The sequence below is a fragment of the Mobula hypostoma genome, chromosome 21 (assembly GCF_963921235.1).
Source record: "Mobula hypostoma chromosome 21, sMobHyp1.1, whole genome shotgun sequence".
Taxonomy (NCBI): domain Eukaryota; kingdom Metazoa; phylum Chordata; class Chondrichthyes; order Myliobatiformes; family Myliobatidae; genus Mobula; species Mobula hypostoma.
In genome coordinates, this window is record NC_086117.1 from 58,802,153 (window position 1) to 58,827,976 (window position 25,824).

The 25,824-nt window shown below is 43.5% G+C and overlaps 1 protein-coding gene across 1 annotated transcript in view; it reads right to left on the reverse strand.

The window, feature by feature from the left end:
* Positions 1-5,827: 5,827 nt before the first annotated feature.
* The window catches only part of zdhhc8b (zinc finger DHHC-type palmitoyltransferase 8b), a 283,381-nt gene continuing 263,384 nt past the window's right edge, over positions 5,828-25,824 (reverse strand). The window contains exon 12 of the transcript XR_010021238.1: positions 5,828-6,730. The gene's annotated coding sequence lies outside the window, so the exon portion shown is untranslated. The remainder of the gene's footprint in view (positions 6,731-25,824) is intronic.

The following is a 25,824-nucleotide window of genomic DNA, read 5'->3' on the forward strand; positions in this document are numbered from 1 at the left end:
TGAACCTTAAGTATGCTTCCTACTTTTTCTTAACTAAATGTTTTCCACCTCTCGTCAACCATGGTTCCTTCACCCTGCCAACCTTTCCCTCCCTCAGAGACAAAGTTATCCAACCCAATGCAAGCGCTCCCTCAGCCTCCACATTTCCACTATACATTTCCTGAGAACATCTGTTCCCAATTTATGCTCACAAGTTCCTCCCTTATAGCATCATAACTAGCTCTCCCCAATTAAGCACTTTCCCATACTGTCTGCTCCTATACTTGTCCAAGCCTATGCTAAAGGTCAGGGAGGTATGGTCATTGAAAAGCTCGCCCAGTGAGAGATCTTTCACCCGATCTCGTTCATTGGCTAGCACTTGATTCAGCATGGCCTCTCCTCTAGTTAGATTGTCTACCAATTGTGTCAGGAATAGTTCCCAACAAACTCTGCCCCTCTAAACCACTTGCACTAAGGAGGTGCCAATCAATATTAGGGAAGTTGCAGTCACCTTGTTTTGTACATTTCCAAGATCTGCCTGCTGATCTGTTCTGCTCTCTTGGGGCTCTGCCTGCTGATCTGTTCTGCTCTCTTGGGGCTCTGCCTGCTGATCTGTTCTGCTCTCTTGGGGATCTGCCTGCTGATCTGTTCTGCTCTCTTGGGGATCTGCCTGCTGATCTGTTCTGCTCTCTTGGGGATCTGCCTGCTGATCTGTTCTGCTCTCTTGGGGGTCTGCCTGCTGATCTGTTCTGCTCTCTTGGGGCTCTGCCTGCTGATCTGTTCTGCTCTCTTGGGGATCTGCCTGCTGATCTGTTCTGCTCTCTTGGGGATCTGCCTGCTGATCTGTTCTGCTCTCTTGGGGCTCTGCCTGCTGATCTGTTCTGCTCTCTTGGGGGTCTGCCTGCTGATCTGTTCTGCTCTCTTGGGGGTCTGCCTGCTGATCTGTTCTGCTCTCTTGGGGCTCTGCCTGCTGATCTGTTCTGCTCTCTTGGGGATCTGCCTGCTGATCTGTTCTGCTCTCTTGGGGCTCTGCCTGCTGATCTGTTCTGCTCTCTTGGGGGTCTGCCTGCTGATCTGTTCTGCTCTCTTGGGGGTCTGCCTGCTGATCTGTTCTGCTCTCTTGGGGGTCTACAGAATAGAGTGGTTGCTCTTCCTGTTTCTGACTTCCACCCAAGCTGACTCAGTAGACGATCCCTCCACAATGTCCTCTCTTTCTGTAGCTGTGAGACCACCTCTCCCACCTCTTTTACCCCCCTCCCTGTCCCGTTAGAAACATCCAAACCCTGGGACATCCAGTAACCATTCCCGCCTTGTGACAGACAAGTCCATGTATCAGCCACAACATGATAGTTCCATGTACAGATCCATGCTCTAAGTTAATCACCCTTGTTCCTGAGACTTCCTGCATTTATGCCCATCCTTCTTCACAGTCTCTCTGCACATTACATCTCCCTTTCCACCACCGCTCTGCCTTCTACCCTATCCCTGTTTCCTATCCTCCTGCCAAGCTTGTTTAAACCCACCCTAATAGTTCTAACCAACCTGCCTGCAAAGAAATGGGTCCTTCTTTATTTCAGATGTAACCTCTCCTTTTCCTACATTCCCCCAAGAGAGATCCCAATAAACCAGAAATCTGAAACCTTTTCTTCACCAATTCTTCAGCCACACATTCATCTGCCAGATTATCCTATCCTTATCCCCACTGGCACGTGACACAGGCAGCAATCCAGAGATTACTACCCCTGAGGTCCTGCTTTTCAGCTTCCCATCCAGCTCTCTCTTCAGGACCTCATCTCTTTTCATTGGTATCAATGTGTACCACGGCTTCTGGCTGCTGTCCCTCCCCCTTAAGAATGCTGTGGACGAAATCCAAGATGTTCCTGACCTTGGTAACTAAGGAGGTGACATACCACAGTCTCTTTCACGCCCACAGAATCTCCTGTCTGCTCCTCTAACGCCACCATTCTCCTCTTCTCCACTCTTCTCTTCTGAGCCACAGAGCAAGACTCAGTGCCAGCAACCTGGTTGCTGCAGCTTTCCCCCACAATGGTCTCCACAGCAGCATACTTATTATTGAGGGGAACGGCCACGGGGTACTCTGTGCTGTCAGTCTATTCCCTTTCCCTCTCCTAACAATCATTAGCTACCTGCCTCCTGCAGCTCTCATCCATCACCTCCTCATTCTACCTGCCAAGGCCTCCTCTGTCCCTAATAGCTCTAACAAAGCCATTTGAACCAAAGATCATCCACATCCATCTCCAGTTCCTAACATGGTCCGTAAGGAGCTGCGGTCAGATGCACTTATTGCAGGTTTAGTCATTACAAACGATGGTGGTCTCCAGAACTTCCCACATTGTTCCACAACACTGTTCTGATTATAATTTGGGCCATGGCCTCCTCTACTGTTATGTCAGGGTGCAGAAACCCTCATATTCCAGCTGGGTAGCCTCTAACCCGACAGCATGAACATCAATTTCTCAAACTTGGTTTTTCTCATTCCGCATTCTCATTCCGATTACCCTCTCACCCCTTCTCTTCTCCTCTCCAGCCCATTACCACCCTCTGGTGCCCCTCCTCCTTTCCTTTCTCCCATGCTCTATTGTCCTATCTATAGATTCCTTCTTCTCCAGCCCTTTACCTCTTCCACCTATCATCTTCCAGCTTCTCACTTCATCCCCCTTCTCCCACCCACCCACCTTCCCCCATCACCTGGTCTCACCTATCACCTGTCACCTGAGCTCCTTCCCTCCCCCCACCTTCTTATTCTGGTTTTTGTCTCCTTCCCTTTCAGTCCCGATGAAGGGTCTCAGCCCGGAACATCAACTGCTTATTTTCTCTCTGTAGATACTGCCTGACCTGCTGAGTTCTTCCAGCAGATTGTGTGTGTTGGTCTAAATTTTCAGCAGTCACAGAAAAGAAAAAGGCCATTTGGCCCATCTAGTCTATACCAAATCATTTAAACTGCCTAGTCCCATCAACCTGCATTGAACCATGTACCTATCCAAACTTCTCTTAAATTTTGAAATCAAAATTGCATCCACCACTTGCGCCGACACTCATTCCATACTCTCATGACCCTCATGTCCCCCTTCACCCTTAACCCATGACCTGTAGTTGTAGCATCTGCAGAATATCTTGTGCTATGATCTGGATGTTTGTTGAAAAGATAGAATTCATAAGGTTTGTTGTTTCTTGGCTTGTGTTTGTGGCCACATTTGAAAATGGAAAATAAGTTTTATTTTACTTAATTCAGAGATAAAGTGCAGTTACAGGCCCTTCTGTGCCGCCCAATTGACCAATGAACCTACTAACCTGTACGTCTTTGGAATGTGGGTCACCCAGAGGAAACCCAGGCGGTCACAGGGAGAATGTACAAACTCCGATTGAACCCTGGTCGTTGGCACCATAAAGCGTTGCTCTAACTGCTGTGCTGTAATGCCACCCCAATGACTGTGATAACCAAGAGGGCCAGAGCAATACAAGGTTATAATGAAGGCACGACAGCGGTTACATTCCATTCAGAGTTTGAGGACATTTGGTACGTCACCTAAAACACTCGCAAATTTCTACAGATGTGCCATGGAGAGCACTCTAACTGGCTACGTCACCATCTGGTATGGGAGGGGAGGAGGGCCACTGCACGGGACTGACATAAGCTGCAGAGAGTTGTAAACTCAGTCAGCTCCACCATGGGCACCAGCCTCCGTAGTATCCAGGACATCTCCAAGGAGCGATGTCTCAAAAAGGCAGCATCCATCATTAGGACCCCCATCACCCAGGACATGCCCTCTTCTCATTGCTACCATCAGGGAGGAGGTCCAGGAGCCTGAAGACACACACTCAGTGATTCAGGAAGAGCCTTTTCCCCTCTGCCATCCGATTTCTGAATGGACATTGAACCAGTGAACACCACCTCACTAAGCTTTCAGTTCTGTTTGTGTACTACTTATTTAATTTAACTATTTATATACTTACTGTAATTCACAGTTTCTTTTTCTTCTATTATCATTATTGTACTGCTGCCACAAAGTTAACAAATTTCGCGACATATGCCGGTGATATTAAACCGGATTCTGATTCTAAAGGCTCAATGAAATCAGTCACCTTCACTGATTTGAAAGCTACAAATTGCATTCACACTTGATTTCATCCATATCCAGTCATGAAACTTAGCTGGCAAACAAACCAGAAATTCTCAAACTTACAAAGTTAGAGTCAAGGTTGGATGAGTTCAGCAAGACTAAATCAGGGAAATGAAAAAAGACAAAGCATTGCTTGTTTCCTTGTTAGTGTCTGCTGCCTACAGACATCTATCATCAGGGACCCCCACCATCCCAGGACATGCTCTCTTCTCACTGCTGCCATCGGGAAGAAGGTACAGGAGCCTCAGTTCCCACACCACCAGGTTCAGGTACAGTTATTACCCTTCAAACATCAGTCAGAAAATCACCAGCAAGGTTGACCCAAGCTGTGGGGCCAACTGAATCTATCTTAAACAAGTTATGTCTGTGGAGAGAGCATGAAGAAAGTTAATTACGTCTGGGTCCGTGGTCAAGTTCAGAAGGATTGTGGGAGAAAGAGGAAGAGAACAGAGGAATTTCACAACCTTTGGACTCATTTCAAGGACTGAGAGCTCATGTTGTCAGTATTTTTTTATATTTGCACACTGGTTGCTTGTCAGTCTTTGTGTGTAGTTTCTCAGTGATTCCATTGTACTTGTTCTACTGCAAATGCCTGCGAGAAAATGAATCTGAAGGAAATAAATGGTGATGTACTTTGATAATAATTTACTTTGAACTTTACGACATGACTGCATAAAATTAAAGGGAAATCTTGAAAAGTCTGCTTTGGAACCTGGAATCAAATAGTTTTCAAAGTTGAAAGTAAATTTATTATCAAAGTACACATATGTTACCATGTACAACCTTGAGTCTTGTGGGCTCAGTCAACAAATCTATAGAATAATAACCATGGCAGAATCAAAGAAAGACCACCCAGCTAGGGTGTTCAACCAGACTGCAGATGACAACCATGCAAAAACAAAAAGAAAGAAATAATAATAATAATAAATAAATAAGCAATAAATATGGAGAACATGAGATGCAGTCCTTGAAAGTGAGTCCATTGGTAGTGGGAACAGTCCAATGATGGGGCACGTGAAGTTGAGTGAAGTTTCCACTGGTTCAGGAGCCTGATGGCTGAGGGGTCATGACCGTTTCACACCAGTAGGTTCAGTGTCCTGACAGCAGCAGTGAGGAGAGAGCATGACCTGGCTGCTGGGGGTCCCTGATGATGTTTTTCGTCAATCGTGTTTCATGTAGATGCACCAAATGGTGGGGAGGGCTTTATCTGTGATGGACTGGGCCAAATCCACTACTTTTTGTAGGATTTTCCATTCAAGGGCATTGTGCTTCCACACCAGGCTGTGATGCAGCCAGTCAGTATACTCTCCACCACACATCTATAGAAGTTTGACAAAGTTTTAGATGTCATGCTGAATCTCCAGAAACTCCTTGGGAAGTAGAGGCGCTCCTGACTTTCTTTGCAATTGCACTCGCATGCTGGGCCCAGAATAGGTCCGCTGAAATAATTACCGAGGAATTGAAAGTTGCTGACCCTCACCTCTGATCCTCCAATGAGGCCTGGTCATGGACCTCTGGCTTCCTTCTCCTGAAATCAATAATACAGTTTGTATGGAAAGACCAGGCACCTGGGTAAAGAACTTGTGTCTTTGTGATCTTTGTAAAAACCTCAGTAATACTCTTTCAGCTGATGTTTATGTTGAATGGAGTTATACCCGCCATATATGAGTGTTACTTTGAAGAAGTCATTTGAAATGATTTGGGTTTCTGTTAAATTTATTTAAAAGCAAGTTCTGAAAATATAAAGATTTTATAGGCTTGTCTTTTGTAATGGTTTCTACAATAAAACAAGACTTTAATATTACCGCTAAATACAATACTCAGGTGGTTAAGGAGGCATACCAGGCTGATTGGAACCCACCAGCTGTATCTAGTTGGCTTTAAGTGCAACATCCACATGAAATTACACAGTAAGGCTTGAAATTGTATTTTTATTATCCACTCATTCACTAGTTCCAATTTTCCCCTCTGATCAGGCCCAATAGGTTTTCTTTTGATATTCTAGCTTTGATTTTAGCAACTCAAGTATTGAAATGCAACAAGCAGCCATTCGAGAAGGCAGAATGCGTCAATGCCTGAATTCCTTTTCCCCCCATGCCTGCCTTTTGTAGACACTGGGGTAATTGACCGTGAATACAAGCAACTTGATCCTGTCTTCAAACATGGTGAGCGATTTGAACACAGCCCAAAGTCATTGCAAACCCACTCCCATCGCTGGCCAGAGATGAGGAAGTCAGGGACAAATGTCCTAAAGCCATTCCGGGGAGGGTCAGGCCCTCCAGGGTTATGCCTGGTGTCTAATAAGTGACCCTGCCCTGATCGACACTGATAACTGCAGAGGATTTCCAAATCTAGTGAGAGTATATCTACCAGGTTAAGTGGATAATAAAATACTCTAACAAGCATCAACCTTCAACCAAAAAGTACATTTTCCAATTGCTTAGCTTTACAGAATACTGACTATAGGAAATAAATAGTGTAGCAATTCATTTTTTCCCCACTTGTATTTTCTTTGACAATGTTACAAACTGCTACATTAGTGCAACTCTCTTTGGTGGCTGCCTAACCGTCTGTAATCACATCATCCAAGTCACGAGGAAACGCACGAGCTGCGGGTGTGGGAGGAAAGGGAGACAACAGCATTAACTAACGGCTGTTAATATCCATTGGTCTACCTGTGACAAGTACAAAAACTAAAATACAACTGTTAACATTTAAGAATGTTGTTAGCAGGACAACGCTGGTTAAAGACCAACCCGTTACCTGCCCAGTTAAAACAATTCAAATGTCTACAGAAAGAAAAAAAAAATCTTGCTCATTTCACTAATGACTGGAACTGATTAAGGAAAAAACTGTGTGCTATTCCATTCCAGGATGTACATAAAACACAGAAAACATTTATTTCAGTTAAGTGGGACAGGAGTAACAGTACAGCACAAAGACGTCCACTTAGAAAGAGGAGTTGACAGCTGGATATTCCTTTATCAAAGATTTACAAGATAAATGTAGCCATTCTGTGCTTAAATACAAGTGAAAATAAATAATTTTCCTTTTTTTTTACATTTAAATAAACTCATGCAAACATATTTACAAGCACACACACAGAACACATTCCCAGAAATGTCTGTGAAAGTCGATGCATTTTTCTCCCCTGGAGGTTTCTCTCTGGGCAATTCATACCATTTTCATCGGAGCGGATGGGGGCGGGGGTGGGGTGTGTGGGGCTCAAAGCCGTGTCAGGATTAAGTAGAAAGGCAAAACACATGGAAGAGACCAGCAGGTCTGCATCTTCTCACACAAGGTTAGTGCCTCGGGTAGGAGCAGAAACCTCAGGAAATCCCAAAGTGCTTTACAGACAACAAAATACTTCTGAAGTATAGTCACTGTTGCATCGATGTAAATGTGACAGACAATTATTTCCCTTCAACCGTCAGGCTCCCGAACCAGTGTGGGTAACTTCACTCACCCCAACACTGAACTGATTGCACAACCTATGGACTCACATTCGAGGACTCTGCAACTTATGTCCTCAACATTATTTATTTACCTATTTATTAAGTTGTTTACTTTTTAACCCAATTACACTGGACAACAAAGATTTTGCTTCCTGAGTAGTTTGGGATCTATCTTATGGATTTTGGGCTGCTGATCATAAAAATCACCATGAAATTTCCTTATCACCCACCATTAAAAAAAACCTATATTTGTTATTTCAATTCATAATTCAAGTCAGAGTAACTGATGCCAAGATGAAGGAAGGCATTTTTGTTGGTCCACAAATCAAACATCATTGACAGGAGAACTTCTAGTGGGACTGGAGAAAATCACATGGAAGGCATTCAAGGATGTAGTTGAAAATTTTCTTGGCAACTACAGAGCACCAAACTGTCTGCAGCTGGTTGACAACATGCTTCAAGCATACAAAACCGTGAAGTGCAACATGTCAATAAAGATTCATTTTCTGCATTCCCATTTAGACTTCTTCCCTGCCAATCTTGGTGCTGTCAGTGACGAGCACGGTGAAAGGTTTCACCAGGACACTGCGGTCATGGAGAAACGGTATCAGGGCAACTGGAATCCATCAATGCTGGATTGCACACTTAAGCGAGAAGCCTCAGATACCAAGTACAAACGAAAATCATCAACAAAACTTTTTTAGTGTAGTTGAACTATTGCAAAGTGTCAGCACTGTTATGCAATTAAACACATTATATTCAATAGAAGTTAATTTCTTGTGTTGCCAAATTCCTACGTGATACAAGTAGTCTGAAATTATATTTGTGTTCAATTTCAAGTAGTCTATCATCATAAACAAATAAATTTCTGAGGAAGCAACACTTTCAAAAAAATTTGTTGTCCAGTGATTTTATTTTTTTTGTCTTTGCACGGTTTGACTTATTTTCCTCATTGGTTGTTTTTCATCGATTCTATTGTATTTCTTTTTTCTACTGTGAATGCCCATAAGAGAATGAATCTCAGGGTGTACATGGCGGCACATGTGTACTCTGATAATAAATTTACTTTGAACTTTGACAAGAGTCAGAGAGACCATTTAAGTGGTGCAATAGCTGATGGGTAAACACCAGGGCGATCGGGGGACACCATTCTTCTAAATAATGTTTGCTTCTAACCTGAACTGGTGGTTGGGGTCTTGGTTTAACATTTTAACTGATAGTGCTGCACTGGAGTGCTGACCATGACCTTTGTGTTCGAACCTCTGTGGTGGAATTTGCACCTGGGCCTTTCTGACTTCAAGGTATAAACTGACGCCTCCGTCAGAGCTGGAGAAAGCATCAATCTGCAGGCTAGCTTTCCTCTTTGGGATGTGGAAACACCAGAAGTTTTCAATTGCTTATTTAGGTTTCTGACACAAGTAATCTCTTTTTAAGGTGAAAAAAAGGACACTGATTTAAATTTTTGTTCACTTCTATTATCTGGAGAATCTATTGCTGATTTTACTGAATCCTAGACAGTACATTTATCTTAAAGAGACTAGCAGCCATTTCTTATTCTTCAGAACAACCATACTATTTAAAACATCTTTATTATAGGACAAGGCCTCAGATAAGAGGGCAGACTTTTTAGAATGGAGACGAGGAGGAATTTCTGTAGCCAGAGAGTGGTGAATCTGTGGAATTCATTGCCATAGGCAGCTGTGGAAGCCAAGTCATTAGGTATATTTAAGGCAGAGGCTGATAGAATCTTGATTAGTCAGGGCATGAAGCTATACAGGGAGAAGTCAGGAGATTGGGGCTGAGGGAAATGGATCAACCATGATGAAATGGCCTAATTATGCTCCTATATATTATGGCCTTATGGTCTTATAAATGTCAGGATATTCCATTAAGAATCAGTCAAGTCTCTTTGATAACATAGCACCATTTGTGAAGGAGTATTATGCGGTGTATAATGTGTTTACAATACTAGATGTTTAACACTGCAGTAGAACTGATAACTTAAAGGTGGCAATTGATATACAAATTGGACCTTAGATGTTCTGTGCATTGAACCCCCAAACAACGGGTTTTAAGACTCTCTGCCAAGATGCACAAGTGACAGTTTGCAGGCACTGTTGGGAGATGCAGCATGGATCTGATTTTTTTATTTATTGAGATACAGCATGGAACAGCCCCTTTTGGCCCTCCAAGCTGCACGGCCTAACAACCCCCCGATTCAATCCTCGCCCAATCACAGGACAACTTACAATGACCAATTAACCTACTAACTGTGAGAGGTTGGGGAAGAGGTACAGGAGCCTGAAGACACACATGCAATGTTTTGGGAGCAGCTTCTTCCCCTCTGCCATCAGATCTTGGAACGGTTTGTGAACACTACCCTGCTAATCCCCTTTTGCACTTTATTGATTTTTTTATTTTAATTTACAGTATCTTTATGTCTTGTACTGTATTGCTGCTGCAAAATATATATCATGACATACAGTTTGTGCAAAAGTCTTAGGCACACATATATAGCTAGGGTGTCTAAGTCTTTTGCACAGAACTGTATTTGTCAACGTGCAGTGGGGAGCGAGTTTGTGAAGGGTGGAAATGGAGGGGTGTGGGGCAGGGGGCAGAGAAGGAGTGCCGGGGTGGGGAGTGGCGCTGGTGCAGACTCACCCAGCCCTGAGACACCAGGCAAGGTCATTTGATTCTGAACTATTGGTTTATTGATCATTACAGAATGTCTCTCTGGTGCTTCCCACTCCCTCCCCTCTCCCTTCCCCTTTTCCCAACCATGATTCCCCTCTCCCTGCCCCCTTCCCACTCTCAGTCCACAACAGAGACCCAGATCAGAATCAGGTTTATCATCACTCACATATGGCATGAAATTTGTTTTTTTTAATGGCAGCAGTGGCAGTGTAATACATCAAATTACTGCAGTACTGTGCAAAAGTCTCAGGCCCCCTTGCCATACATAGTGCTTAAGCCCTTTATGCAATACTGTATGTCAGTGATAATGAAACTGATTTTGATTAATGGACAGAGTTTTACAACTGAATGAGACACCTACACCCAGCAGAACAGCACTACAGAAGGAAATATGTTTAATGGGTGAAAGGTACAGGTATTTTGAGCTCTGGACATCAGTGGAGTGGGAACTCAGTTGCCCCAACATGTACTGTCATTCTACCCCAGCACATATCCCATCCCCCATGGGTCCTCAAATTTGGGTAAAGATTTGAGTGCTGGGGCAGAAGTAGAAAGTACATTCATCAGATATGCTGGACCTTCCATAATCACCAAACAAATAAAAGTCAGAGTACCACAGAATCCAGTGCCAACAATCTCCGTATCTGGAAGAGGAGTGGAGGTCATGGTTTTGGATGGAAAGTGGAAGATAACAGTCTACAATTTTAGTTCCCAATGAGTAGGCTCCCTTCAGAAATTTCTTTTAACATCCTTGTTCCCTAGGGTGGTGGGGTGGAGATACGTCTTCACCAAAGGAGGTGCAAGGCACTCTTTCCTCCCACTAGCCCGCAGGTCACCCTTGGGCAAGGTGTCGCATCTATTTAGCCCCCGGATCAGGGTCAGGTGACCATGGGAGCAGGTGGTGATGGTCGTTTGAGCAGCTGGTGCAGATCACAAGTCCTGGTCATGTGACCACTGACACCAGGCAGACAATCTCTGAAGAGTATTGATAATGGCTGCGGTCACCCAGCTTGTAAAGACACTGCCCAGAAGAAGGCAATGGCAAACCACTTCTGTAGAAAAATTTGCTAACAATCATGGTCATGAGACCATGATCACCCACCTCATACATAACAAACAAACAAGTTTATTTATGGAGCACTTTTCATACAGGCGATGTAGTTCCAATTGCATTACAATGGGATAAAGTGCAAACATGAAGATAAAAGACAAAAAGATGTTTGTTAAAAGCAAGGATGAATAAATTGGTTCCGAGCTGGTGTCAATGGAGTCTGCATCCCTTATAGGTTCAGCTATTGAATTCCATAGTACAGGAGTGTAGTTCAAACAAGCTGACCTGTCAATTATCTTTTGAGGGAGATTACTTAAATTTAAGAGACCGGCCGAAGAAGATCTGCAAGCTTGTGTGGGATTATAAAGTGAAGATAATTCTGTGATGTGCTCTGATCCCAGAAAATAAAGAGCTTTAAAAACAAGCAAGAGAACTTTAAAATCAATTCTAATAGATACTGTACAGGAAGCCATAAAATATAGGAGCAGAATTAGGCCATTTGGCCCATTGAGTCTGCTCTGCCATTTCATCATGGCTGATCCATTTTCTTCTCAGCCCCAATCTCCTGCCTTCCCCGTATCCCTTCATGCCCTGACCAGAATCGCAAGGGCATAAGTGATATATTCCCTCATCCTGGAAACTTTGGCTTTGGGAACCACCAAAAGCACCTCTGCCTAAAGCATTACTATTTAAACATGGCACATTGTATTTTTTATTTTTGTTAAGATAGTCCCTTTCAACCTCTGTGGATTCTTGTCATGGTACAGTGAGTCTCGAGATCTGAGGTGGGCAGGAGACCAGCTTAGTGACAGTGTGGAGGAGAATACTGTTTCAGAAAATGTTGATGTGGACTTGCGATTTCATTACTCCTTGAAGCCCAACATGCTTGGTCTATCATTATCAATAAGATATGTATCATGACCAACACACACAAAATGTTAGAGGAACTCAGCAAGTCAGGCAGCATCGAAGGAATAAACGGTCGCGTTTCAGGCCCCCTTCCTGAAGAAGAGTCTTGGCCTGTTATGTCGACTGTTTATTCATTTATATAGATGCTGCCTGTGACCTGCTGAGTTTCTCCGGCAAGTTGTGTGTGTTACTCTGGATTTCCAGCAGAATCTCTTGCATCATCTGCCAGAGCAGTTAAGTCAACCTGGGTCAGGGTAACAGATAAAGGATATTACAGAAACAAATCCACTCACCTCATAGGTCTGTGACCACCCCTCCCCAACTAAATACATAAGACATTTCTTTGGAAAGGTTTCTGTCCAGGCCAATGCAACAATCAATACGGAACAGGTTGCCGTAGACAGATTCTGTTGAACTAATATGCTTGCTCTTCAGGTCAAATGAATCTCACTGACAAAAGGAACGTGTAGAATAATATCCAAACTGAAAACTATAATTGCTTAAGGTAATTTGAACAAGCTGAACTTTGACACTGCAGTTTATGACATTCAATTACTTACACCCTGCTGAGAAACATAGTCTAAGCGGGCCTCCAATCCAAGATGACGTGCTACCATCAAATACAAAATTTATTCATTGATTGATTGAGATAAAACATAAAATGTGGGGGAAGCAAATAAGGCACTTCAGGTTAGAGTTTAATTGGACAGATGGTTGTAAGGTTATTGAATTCTATTTACGTTGGAGACTACAGCACAGTAGCAAAGCAGTTAGTGCAACGCTTCACAGTCAGGGATAAATTGTTGCTGCTGTCTGTAAGGTTTGCACTGCCTGGGTCTCTCCCAGCTGTTCCGCTTTCCTCCCACATTCCAGAGACCAGGGCGTGCTGTGTTGACGTTGGAAGTGTAGCACCACTTGTGGGCTGTGCCCAGCAGATCATCGGGCTGTGTTGGTCATTAACTCAAATGATGCATTCACTGTGTGTTTCGGTGCATGTGTGACAAGTACAAATAATCTTCAAGCACCTCAGAGTAAGCTGAAATTCTTTACAGAAAATTAAACAATTCTAAAGGATATTCATTTGTACAATTTGCTGCCAGTTCACACAGAATAACGCTCCACAAATATTAATGAGTTAAATAAACATATAATCTGTACTAATACCGTTGACTGAGGGTGATAAACCGATCAGGACATTTGGAACCCACTCAGAGTCATAGAAAACTACAGCCCACAAACAGGCTCTTCAGCCCATCAGTGTGTACCGGATGATTTAAGCTGCCTACTCCCATCAACCTGCACCCAAACCGTAGCCCTTCATACCCCTACCATCCATGGTCCCATCCAAACTTCTCTTAACTGTTGAAACCAAGCTCACAGGCACCATTTACACTGGCAGCTCGTTCCACACTCTCACCATCTTCTGAGTGAAGTTGTTTCCCCTCATGTTCCCCTTAAACATTTCACCCTTAACCCATAACCTCTAGTTGTAGTCTCATCCAACCTCAGAGGAAAAAGCCTGCTTGCATTAACCCTATCAATACCACTCAGAATTTTGTCTATCTCTATTAAACCTCCCATCAGTCTTCTACATTCCAAGGAATAAAGTCCTAATCTATTCAATCTTCCCTTATAACTCAGGTTCTCTAGACCCAGCAACATCCTTGTAAATTTCCTCTGCACTTTTTAAACCTTATTTACATCTTTCCTGTAGGTAGGTGACAAAAACTGCACTCAATACTCCAAATTAGGCCTCACCAATGTCTTGTAAAACTTCAACATAACATCCCACCTCTGTACTCAGTACTTTGATCAATGGAGCGTAATGTGCCCAAAGCTTTCTTTACAACCTTATCTACCTGTGATGCCACTTTCAATGAATTATGGACCTGTATTCCCAGATCCCTTTGTTCTACCGCAGTCCCTCCAAGAGGACCACAACCTTCTCGTGGTTTGGAGGCTTGAGTGCCTCAATGATCTGGAGAGCTATGTTGGCTGGAGTCAGGGCTTTATGCTTTGGCTCTTGGCAAGGTCACCCATGCATAACAGGTCAAAGGGTAGAGGACAGACTAACAGTGGTCCACCCGTTCTCCAGGTTCGGGGGTTCAGCTCAGAGCTAACAACCCTGACTGGTCAAACAAAACTGTTACTGAAACAGCAATGAAGAACCCTTCTAAATCTGAGTGCGACGGTATTCCTGAGTCTTCACATGGGACTTGCATGACTGACAGTAACGAAAACTGAAAGGAAGCTCATGACACAATGAAGGATGTCCTGTACACCACCACATGGAGGACCTCCTTTACTGCCCTGAACGCCAGTGATGTAACAGAGAGTAAGTACTGTACTCATCAGTCCCCTATCATTTTTCAAGGGTTTCAACATCTTATCCCAAAGGTGACCTTGGCAGTATCCCTGTTACATCTGGAGTATCAGTCTTTATTGTGTGCTAAGCATAGTAGTGCAATTGGAACCTACGGCTTGCTAACTCAGTGGTTACTAAATATATAAGCAGGACAAATGTAGATCAACTAGAATTCAAGATTTCTTGTGCAAAAGCTTTCGGAGTCAAGAGCAAAAAGAAAATATGCAAATTTGCAAATTGCAAGTTCCTGCAACAAAGCTTGTGCTCCATCCCTCTCCACATCTGGGGACCTACACCAATCAACCCAAGCTCTTTCCACACAGAAAGCCTAAAGTTGTGTGTACATTATGGAATGGTGTGTATTGTTCTCAAAGGTCTTAGAAAAATGTGCAAAAGTGGAAAACTATAGAACACTTTTCAGGGGAATATTCTTTATAAGAGGAAGTTTCTTACATCTTTGCAGACTTTTAAAGAAATTACAAGGATAAAGTGTTGTATAGTCCTAAAGAGGGCTTTTGGCACAATGGCCTTCTTAAATCAAAGTAATGAGTGAAGGAGTTGGGATGTTATGCTAAAGTTGTATAAGATTCAGTGAGGCCTAATTTGGAGTACTGTGTACAGTTTTGGTCACCTACCTTCAGGAAAGAGCAATAAGATTGAAAGATTACAGAGAAAATTTACAAGGATGTTGCCAGCACTTGAGGACCTGAGTTATAGGGAAAGGCTGAATGGATTATGACTTTATTCCATGGAGTTTAGGAGAATGAAGGAAGACTTGATAGAGGTATACAAAATTATGTGGGGTATAGATAAGATAAATGCACGCAGGCTTTTCCCCAAGGTTGTGTGAAACTAAAACTAGAGGTCATAGGTTAAGGGTAAAAAGTGAAATATTTAAGGGGAACCTGAGGAAACTTCTTCATTTAAAGTGTGGTATGAGTATGGAACGAGCTGCCGTGGAAATGGAGGATGGGGGCTGGTTTGCAACTTCTGAGAGAAGTTTGGATAAGTACATTAGATGTGAGGGGTGTGGAGGGCTATGGTCTGGGTGCAGGCCAATAAAACCATGAAGAATATTCTCCATGGGCTGAATGGCCTGTTTCTGTTGTGTAGCCCTCAATGACTCTAAACTCCTGCATTTGAAGTGGCTGTTTATACACAAGGATTGGAGTAGTGCCATTTTCTAAAAAGAGCTACAGATGCAAGAATGAAAAATACTATTTGATATTTTGACAATGTTCCAAAAAGAAGAGATTTGGTTTAAACACAAGAGGTTCTGCAGATTCTGGAATTCTAGAGCAACACACAGAAAATGCAGGAGGAACTCAGCAGGCAGGCAACATCTATGGAAACAAATAAACAGTCAAGATTTCAGGCCAAGACTGCTCATCAGGACTGGAAAGAAAGGGGAAAGATGCGAGAGTAAAAAGGTGGGGGGGGGGGAGGGGAAAGCTAGATGATAGGTGGGTGGGAAATTTAGCTTGTTATGCTGAGCCCACAGACTGTGTGGGCAGCTCTCAGCCTACGGGCTTTCGCACACTATCCAGAGAAATGGTTTAATTATGATGTGAGATTGCCGATTTGAAGCATTGTTTTGCAATACATTCCTTGCTGTCTGCTGGTTCTGGGACAGGAATGTAGTGATTGGGGAGTGGAGGCAGTAGCAGTACTATAAATGTACTTCAGACACAGGCATATTAATCATAGCTTGACTCTCAGTTAATTCAATAAGGCTATGATTTGCTGAGCATTGCAAATTTGAAAATAACTTTGAGCAGTTTAGTTTAAAATGATACCCAGATGCATAATAAGGAGGAATTTCAAACATTTAGGACACTGGTGATAGGCATATTATATAATGCCACATGAAGAAAAGGGCACTGCAGAGATCATGTGTTTTTAAAGAAACATGTTTAAGAGGACTTTTTAATGTATTAATTTCCCCCAGATGCCTGCATTTCTTGACCCCAACAATAATTCCCTCGTGAAGCGGCAGACGAGTCGGCTTTTGGACCTTCAGGGGAGGTGCTCCCACAACGTTGGGTGGGACGTTCCATGTTTCAGACTAACAATGCAATGTTCTCCTGTCAGAGAACATAGATGATAGAGCTGTCTGTGAAGTTCAGAAAGGGTAGAAGGAGGGAAAACAAATCAGTCCTCATAGAGGGATTAGAAGTGGAGAGTGAGCAATTTCAAGTTCCTAGGTGTCAATATGATTGAGAGGACCCAACCTGGTTGCAACATAGCGATGCAGCTATAAAGAAGGCAAGGCAGCAGCTATATTTCATTAGGAGTTTGAGGAGATTTAGTTTGTCACCTAAAACATTCAAAAACTTCTAAAGATGTACCCTGGAGAGCATTCTGACTGGCTGCATCACCATCTGGTATGGGGTATGGGGGATGGGGGGGCTACTGTACAGGATCAAAATAAGCTGCAGAGAGTTGTAAACTTAGTCAGCTCCATCACGGGCACGAGCCTCCGTAGTATCCAGGACATCTTCAAGGAGCGAAGACTCAAAAAGACAGCGTCCATCATTAAAGACCCCCATCACCCAGGACATGCCTTCTTCTCATTGTTACTGTGAGGAAGGAGGTACAGGAGCCTGAAGACACACACTCATTGATTCAGGAACAGCTTCTTCCCCTCTGCCATCTGATTTCTGGATGGACATTGAAACCATGAACACTCCCTCAATACTTGTTAAGATTTATTTGTTTTTTGCACTAATTATTTTAACTTAACTATTTAATATACATATATATTACTGTAATTCAGTTTTTTTACATGTTCATCACGTATTGCATTTTACTGCTGCCACAAAGTTAACAAAATTCATGACATATGCTGGTGATACTAAAGCTGATTCTGGGGATGGTGCGTGATTTGGAGGAGGATGCACGAGTGGGAATATTGCCATGCACACGCCTGCGGCTTTGGGGGGCACTGCCAGCCCAAGTGAGGAGGAACAGATGTCCCACACTGCAGTTAGGACGTGTTGGTGACAAGGAGAATGAACGTCTAAGGTGCTGGATAGGGTGACAATGAAATGGGTATTCTTATTGTGGACAACATCTTGACAACTTATGCAGTTATGCTCATACAGATATTCTGTAACAGTCCTGGATTGTATATGGATGAAAGGCTTTTGAATATTGGGAACTGAGACAATTTCCTAATATTCCAAAGCCTTTCCAGAGAATAAACTGTCTCTGAAGCACTGTGAACTTCCAAGAGGACCACAACCTTATCGTTGGGTTTGGAGATGTGTGTGCCTCAGTGACTCAGAGAGCTAGATTGGCTGGAGTCAGGGCCTTGTGATTTGGTCTTGGTAGAGTCACCCATGCCAAAAAGGTCAAAGGGTAGAGGCCAGAGTAAGAGTGGTCCACCGGTGCTCCAGGTTTGGGGAGGGGGGAGGGGTTCAGCTCTAGGCTAACAACCCTGACTGGTAAAATAAAACTGTTACGGAAACAGCAATGAAGAATCCTTCTACATCTGTGTGTGACAGTATTTCCGATTCTCCACCTGGAACTTGCATGACTGACAGTAGTGAACACCACAAAAAATAGAGGACCTTCATTGTTGATGGTGAAAGAACATGGTAAAAGGTTTGACAATAAAAGCACTTAGACAGTCCCTCTCTTGTTGAAGATGGTCACTGTCTAAAAGAGCTTACTACTTGCTGATATGAGCTGCCTCATCCCACATCTAAGAAAGGGTGTGCTGGCATTGGAGAGGCTACGGAGGAGGTTCACAAGAAAATTCCTGGGAATGAAAGGATTAATGTTTGAGGTGTGTTTGATGGCTCAGGGCCTGCACTAACAGAAGCTTAGAAGAATGGGGGGGGGGGGGATCTCATTGAAACCTATCAAATAATGAATGGCCTAGATAGAATGGAAGGTCGAAGAATGTTTCCATTAGTGGAAGAGTCTAGAAGTAGAGGACACAGCCTCAGAATAGAAGGATGTTCCTTTAGAACAGAGGTGAAGAGGTATTTCTTTAGGTAGAGAGTAGTGAATGTGTGGAATTCATTGCCATAGATACGTGTGCAGGCCACAAGTCACTGGGCATATTAAAGCAGGGGTCAATAGGTACTTAATTAGTAAGGATGTCAAAGGTTATCATGGGGAGAAAAGGCAGGAGAATGGGTCTGAGAAGGAAATTAAAAATTAGCCATTATTGAATGGTGAAGCAGACTCAAATGGGCTGAATGGCCTAAATCTGCTCCTATGTCTTATGGTCTTATTCACTCTGGAGTTGCAATGGAATTGAAAATAGTGCAACAAGTATCTCTACTCCTGGTCCAATGATGAGAGGAGATTCATTGATCAAACAGCTAAAGATGGTTGGCTTTAGGACACCCTTCAGAAAAATTTGTATGGTGATGCCAAGGCTGGGATTGACCTCTCTCACCTGCTTTGCTATTTGATGTTGACACCACTCTTGTGGGCCGAATCAAAGGTGGTGATGAATCAGTATAGAGCATATATCAGCATATTAATCCTACAAAAAGTAGTAGATATGGCCCTGTCCATCACAGGTAAAGCCCTCCCAACTATCAAAAACATCTACATGAAACGCAGTCATAGGAAAGCAGCATTCACCATCGGGGATCCCCACCACACAGGACGTGCTCTCTTCTCACTGCTGCCATCGGGAAGAAGGTACAGGAGCCTCAGGTTCAGGAGCAGTTACTACTCCTCAACCATCAGGCTCTTGAACAAACGGGGATAACTACACTCACTTGGACATCCATTGAACACATCCCATAATCAATGGGCTCACTTTCAAGGTCACGTCATCTCATGATCTCGATATTTATTGCTATTTATTTATATTTGCATTTGCGCAGTTTATTCTGCACTCTGGCTGGATGCCCTAGTTGGATGGTCTTTCATTGATTCTTTTAGAGTTACTATTCTATAGATTTGTTGAGTATGCCCATAAGAAAGTGAACCTCAAGGTTGTATATGGTGACATATATGTACTCTGATAATAAAATTTACTTTGAACTGCAGCCATTATCCCTTTTGCAAGGAAATAACTCCAACCATTGGAGTGTATTCACTAAGGCCCACTGACTTTAAGCTCGATGTTGCACCTCTTCGAGTTCTGCCTCTAGGATCAAGCGCCACCAGTTTTACTTCACTTCTAGGACTCAGTTCACACCTAGGAGGAGGTCTGGAGCTCAGTGCTGTTGGTGAAGCTCAAACAGGCCATTAGTGGGTGATTGCTGTGTGAACTATCATCACTTTACTGATGATTGAGAGTGGCCTGATCAGCCAGTAATCGGTGGGAAGGGATTTGAACAGAACGCCCTTTGGAATTCTTTTCAACATTGCCAAGTTCATAGCAGTATCATAACTACATCAGAATAGCTTCGAGAGAGACATAGCTAATTCTGAAGCGTAAATCTTCCTAATTTCAGCTGGAATGTTGTCTGGTCGCAAAACATTTGCTGTCTACAGTGGTGTACTGATATCACCCCGAACAGCCTGCAAACCAGCTTCTGTAATGTGGAGGAATTTCAGATGGATTATCTGTTCAGCTCTTCTGGTGGAGCATGGCTGCAAAGGCTTTATTCTTGTTTTTAGTATGAACATGCATCACCAACCTCCAAGAGGACCACAATCTTCTTATTGTTTGGAGGCTTGCGTATCTCAATGACTCAGAGAGCTATGCTGGCTGGAATCAGGGCTTTAAGCTTTTGCTCTTGGTAGGGTCACTCATGCCAAACAGGTCAAAGGGCAGAGGCCAGACTAAGAGAGGTCCACTAGTCCTCCAGGTTCAGCATTTCAGCTCAGGGCTAACAATCCTGGCTGGTAAAACAAAATTGTTACGGAAACAGCAGTGAAGAATCCTTCTATATCTAAGTGTGACATTGTTTTTGTCAATGATTTGGACAATGGAACTGATGATGTTGTGGCAAAGTTTGTGGATGATATGAAGATAGGTGGAAGGATAGGTACTGCTGAGGAAGCAATGTGATTGCAGTAGGACTTAGACAAATTGGAAGAATGAGGGAAAAAGTGGCAAATGGAATACAGTGTTGGGAAATGTATGAAAATGCATTTTTGTAAAAGGAACAATAGTGCGGACTATTATTTAAATGGGGGAAAGGTTCAAACATCAGAGGTGCAGAGGAACTGAGGAGTCTTCATGCAAGACTCCCAGAAGGTTAATTTACAGGTTGAGTCTGTGGTAAAGAAGGCAAATGCAATGTTGGCATTTATTTCAAGTGAAAAGAGTATAAAAGCAAGGAGATAATACTGAGCCTTTATAATCAGGCCGCACTTTGAGTATTGTCAACAGTTTTGGGCCCCATATCTCAGAAAGGATGTACTGTCATCGGAGAGAGTCCAGAGGAGGTTCAGGAGGATGATTCTGGGAATGAAGGGGTTAACATATGGCGAGCGTTTGACAGCCTTAGGCCTGTACTCACTGGAATTTTGAAGAATGTCGGGGGTGGGGGGAATCTCATTGAAACCTACTGAATGTTGAAAGGACTAGATAAGGTGGATGTGGAGAGGATGTTTCCTAGGGTGGGGGTATCCTGAACTAGAGGGCACAGTCTCAAAATTGCGGCGCAACCTTTTAGAACAGAGGTATGGAGGATTTTTTTTTAGCCAGAGAGCAGTGAATCTGCTCTGCCACAGACTCAGTGGAGGCCAAGTCCGTGGGTATATCTAAGGCTGAGGTTAATAGTTTCCTGATCATCAAAGGATACGGCGAGAAGGCAGGTGTATGGGGATTGAGTGGGATCCAGGATCGGCCATGATGGCCGAATGGCCTAATTCTGTTCCTATGTCTTATGGTGACGGAATTCCTGAGTCTCCACCCAGGATTTACATGACAGCAAACTTAAAGGAAGCCATGAATGCTGCCACAGACGGAGGACCTTCATTGCTGCCCTAAACACCTGCGGCGTAGCTGGCAGTAGGTTGAGACAAAGAAGAAATCTAGCAAAAAGAAGAATGCATTCTCGAGGACAGGGAACGTATTGTAGCTGCTACCCCCGTTTAATTATCCACTACTATTCATGATTGAATGTGGCATGACTGTGGATTGATCCACTGGCTGTGAATTCAATTGGTTCTATTATGTTTTTTTGTAATTGTAGGAAAATTAGCAAAATGATGACTTGCCTGATATCTGGAGCAGTAATGATATTCCTCCCGTCTTCATTCATTGAAAATATTAAGTGTCTCATAGAAATTTGGTCATAACATCAGCTCAGTATGAACTGATCTGCTTGTAAGACTGACTGTAGCCTGACCAATTGTTGGGCAATTTCTTTTCTTTCTACTTAACTATCTATTGATGAAGATCCAGTACGGAATTGGTTCTTCCAGCCCTTTGAGCCGAGCCACCCAGCAATCCCCCGATTTAACCTGAGCTTAATCACAGGACAATTTACAATAACCAATTCTTCTTTGGACTGTGGGAGGAAATTGAAGCACCTGGAAGGAAGCCAGACGGTCACGGGGAGAACGCACAAAACAGCTTACGGCCGGAGGGGAGGATTGAACCCCAGGGGCGGGTACTGTATAGCGTTGTGTTAACCACTACATTACCATGCTGCCCATTTAGATGGACCATTTCAATAACAAGGCACTGCTTACAAACCTGGGGCATGCCAAACCTTTTCAACAACTACGAATACTTGGACAGCATCAAGGATTATTTTATGACACTACAGGCTTGGAATGAGTACAAGTTTCATGTGATAATTATCAAAGAAAATTTGACATTATCACAACAGATAACTAACAGAGTTGGTAAGATACTGTTAAAGGAGGTCAGCACAGTAGTCGAAAGCCAGAACTGGAAGATCACAGAAAACCGAGACGGTTACGGGACTGGATGAGAATTATTAATTGATACAGTATACAGTGTAAAATAGGCCCTTCTGGCCCTTCAAGCTGACCCACCCAGCTACCCTCTATCTCACCCTAGCCTGATCATGGGACAACTTACAATGACAATTAACCTACCAACCTACCTGGACTGTGGGAAGAAACCGGAACACTTGGAAGAAACCCATGTGGTCACGCAAAGAATGCACAAACACCTTAACAGGCGGTAGTGGGAACTGAACCTGGGTTGCCAGTACTGTAAAGCGCTGCGCTAACCTCTATGCTATCATGCTTCCTGGGAGGGGAGGAGCAATAAAGAGGTTTGAACACCACCCTGTCTAAATGAGGTTTTCATGAGGACTGGTACTCAGGTTGGAGGAGATTTTGCATAAGCCACTGTTCTGGGATGTAATATAGCAAGCTTTACAGATGAAGCAGAGCAATGGTAACACTTTCAACCGAGCTGCAATGTTCAGGTGATAGAATGAGATCTTGTAACATTATGTAGTTACTTTGTGAAGGGAGTCCAATGTCTACAGTAACACACACAAAATGCAAGTTAGAAAGCATCAGTGGAGAAAAATACAGTCAACTTTTTGGGCCTACCACTCTCTGTGCATAAAACCTACCACTTATATTATGCCCCATTATATTAGCCATTTCTACCCTGGGAAAAAGTCTCTGGCTGGACACTCAATCTATGCCTCTTATCATCTTGTACACCTCAATCAAGCCACCTCTCATCCTCCTTCTCTCCAAAGAGAAAAGCCCTAGCTCACTCAACCTTTCCTCATAAGAAATGCTCTCTAATGCAGGAATCATTCTGGTGACTCTCCTCTGCACTTTCTCTGAAGCTTCCACATCCAGAACTGAACACCATACTCCAAGTGTGATCTAACCAGAGTTTTATGGAACTGCAACATTACCTCATGGCTCTTGATCTCATTACCCCAACAAATGAAGGCAAACACACTGCAAGCCTTCTTAACCGCCCCATCAACTTGTGTGGCAACTTTGAGGGATCTATGGATGTGGACTCCAGGGTCCCTCTGTTCCTTCAGACTGCTAAGAATACTGCCATTGGAAATAAATTGTAAGATGTGTAGCTCAGGTGGTTGACGGTTGGGCTGAGTTGTTCTCTGATCTTGGTAATTTACTTGTAAACATTTCGTCACCATGCAAAGAGACGTTGTTAGTGTGCAGTGTAATGCTGAGTCAACAGCACACTGACAACGTCTCCTCACATGGTGACAAAACGTTTGCAAGTAACTTGCCAAGATCGGAGAACAAGTCAACCCAATTCTGTCATTAATCTCTGCCTTCAAGATCAACCTTACAAAGACAGATCCATGACTCTGATCCTAGAAAAAAAGGCAAACTAGAGCCTCGTCCAAATGAACAGTGTACCCTCTGAAACAAGAGCCAGACACTGCAGAGATTAAACTTCTAAAATATGAACAGTGGTAAATGGAACATTAAGGAAATCACTTTGCAGCTAAATGAAAGTTTAGTCAGACTACACTTGGAATATATATGCAGCACTGGTCGCCCTATTATCAGATTCAGGTTTAACATCACCAGTGTATGCTGTGACATTTTGTTGTCCTTGTGGCAGCAGTACATTGTCATACGTAACAGTAAAAATCTTGTGAATTACAATGTGTGTGTGTGTGTGTGTATATATATATATAAAAGCTGTTCCTGAATCATTGAGTGCATGGTGATGATGGAGCTGACTAAGTTTTCTAACTCTCTGCAACTTATTTTGATCCTGTGCAATGCCCCTCCATACCAGAGAGTGATGCAGCCAGTCAGAATGCTCTCCACAGTACATCTGTAGAAACACGTGAGTGTCTTTGATGACATACCACTCCAAACAAGACATAGATGCTGTTGTGCCTTCTTTGTAACTGCATTGATATGTTGGGACTAGGTTCAATTCTGAGAGACGTTGACACCAGGAATTTGAAATTGCTTGCTCTTTCCACTTCTGATCCCTCGATGAGGAATGCTGTGTGCTCCCTTGTCTTACCCTAACTGAAGTCGACAATCAGAAGGAGTCAGTAGGAATGAGTCAGTCGGAAGGAGTCAGTAGGAAGGAGTCAATAGGAAGGAGTCAGTCAGAAGGAGTCAGTAGGAAGGAGTCAATCAGAAGGAGTCAATCAGAAGGAGTCAGTAGGAAGGAGTCAATAGGAAGGAGTCAGTCGGAAGGAGTCAGTCGGAAGGAGTCAGTCAGAAGGAGTCAGTCAGAAGGAGTCAGTAGGAAGGAGTCAGTCAGAAGGAGTCAGTAGGAAGGAGTCAATCAGAAGGAGTCAGTAGGACGGAGTCAATAGGAAGGAGTCAATCAGGAGTCAGTCAGAAGGAGTCAGTAGGAAGGAGTCAATCAGAAGGAGTCAGTCGGAAGGAGTCAGTCGGAAGGAGTCAATCAGGAGTCAGTAGGAAGGAGTCAGTCAGAAGGAGTCAGTAGGAAGGAGTCAGTCAGAAGGAGTCAGTAGGAAGGAGTCAGTCAGAAGGAGTCAATCAGAAGGAGTCAGTAGGACGGAGTCAATAGGAAGGAGTCAATCAGGAGTCAGTCAGAAGGAGTCAGTAGGAAGGAGTCAGTAGGAAGGAGTCAGTAGGAAGGAGTCAGTCGGAAGGAGTCAGTCGGAAGGAGTCAATCGGAAGGAGTCAATCGGAAGGAGTAAATCAGGAGTCAGTAGGAAGGAGTCAATCAGAAGGGGTCAGTAGGAAGGAGTCAGTAGGAAGGAGTCAGTAGGAATGAGTCAGTAGGAAGGAGTCAATCAGAAGGAGTCAGTAGGAAGGAGTCAATCGGAAGGAGTCAGTAGGAAGGAGTCAATCGGAAGGAGTCAGTAGGAAGGAGTCAGTAGGAAGGAGTCAGTCAGAAGGAGTCAGTCAGAAGGAGTCAGTCGGAAGGAGTCAATCAGAAGGAGTCAATCAGAAGGAGTCAATCGGAAGGAGTCAGTAGGAAGGAGTCAGTAGGAAGGAGTCAGTAGGAAGGAGTCAATCAGAAGGAGTCAGTAGGAAGGAGTCAATCGGAAGGAGTCAGTCAGAAGGAGTCAATCAGAAGGAGTCAATCAGAAGGAGTCAGTAGGAAGGAGTCAGTCAGAAGGAGTCAGTAGGAAGGAGTCAATCAGAAGGAGTCAGTAGGAAGGAGTCAATCAGAAGGAGTCAGTAGGAAGGAGTCAGTCAGAAGGAGTCAATCAGAAGGAGTCAGTAGGAAGGAGTCAATCAGAAGGAGTCAGTCAGAAGGAGTCAGTAGGAAGGAGTCAGTCGGAAGGAGTCAGTAGGAAGGAGTCAGTAGGAAGGAGTCAATCAGAAGGAGTCAGTAGGAAGGAGTCAGTAGGAAGGAGTTAATCAGAAGGAGTCAGTCAGAAG